Raw genomic sequence first — 1,123 nt, forward strand, 5'->3', positions numbered from 1 at the left:
GCTTGAGCATCTTCTGCTGTTGGTCCTCTGTGGTCTTCTGTGACAGATCATCTTCTGTCAATACTCGTAGTTTACTTTTTCTATACTTTTACATTTAAGAAAATGAGAGCTAACAATTTGTCACAAGAAATATATCTTCTTGATCTTCTAAACCGGACAGACTTAAGTCAACGTAAGCCACTATCATCTTCTGTGTCTCACTTGGCCGGTCAGTTATTTTGGTATTTCACTTGATGATCTGATTTTATATTGAAGTACCGTGGGTGCCTTACAACATCTTGTGCTTACTCGATTTGGGATTACTTAATACTTTTAGCAAGATCTCACAATTTTTACAACGATCGACTGATCAACATTGGGAAGCTGTGAAACATATTTTACGTTTTATACAAGGAACCAATACTCATGGTCTTTTAATTTAGTAGTCTTGTCCATAGTAATGTTTGCATATGTTGATGCCAACTAGGCAGGATGACAGGCGTTCTACTAGTGCTTATAGTATTTTTCTAGGACCCAATCTGATAATTTGGAGTACTAAGCTCGATCTAGTACAGAGGCGGAATATCGTGCCTTAGCACGTGCCGCTTTAGAATTATGATGGTTGTTGTCATTAACTCGAGAGTTGAAACCGGGTCTTAATCCTCCAACGATGTGGTGTGACAATATTGGGTGACTTATTTGGCAATAGATCTCGTTTTCATCAATGGACTAGATAAGTAAAGATCGATCTTCATTATATTCAGGACATGGTTTTATCCAAACAGCTAAGTTATTTGTTATATGCCAATAGCCGTTCAAATTGTTGATGTCTTGACTAAAGAGGCCTTACTTTTACTCATTTCTTCATACTAAAATGCAAGCCTCAGATCGTTCCACGTGTTTTGCTTGCATTATCTCAAGGGATATCATACAACTTATTCCTTGTCTATACTATATTATAAAGTATTTGACAAAAACTCTTAAAACTATTTTTTATGTATGAAGTACTGTTTATTGATGCATATTACTTAAAATTTAAGATTACAAGTAATTTTGTCTAAATACAACTTATTAAAGCTCCATTTTCAAGCTCATGTAACTAACTACTGAAAAACATAATCAAATACATGATAAACATTCATTT

The sequence above is a fragment of the Cynara cardunculus genome, unplaced genomic scaffold (genome assembly GCF_001531365.2).
Source record: "Cynara cardunculus var. scolymus isolate 2C unplaced genomic scaffold, CcrdV1 Un_Scaffold_7324, whole genome shotgun sequence".
Classification (NCBI taxonomy): domain Eukaryota; kingdom Viridiplantae; phylum Streptophyta; class Magnoliopsida; order Asterales; family Asteraceae; genus Cynara; species Cynara cardunculus.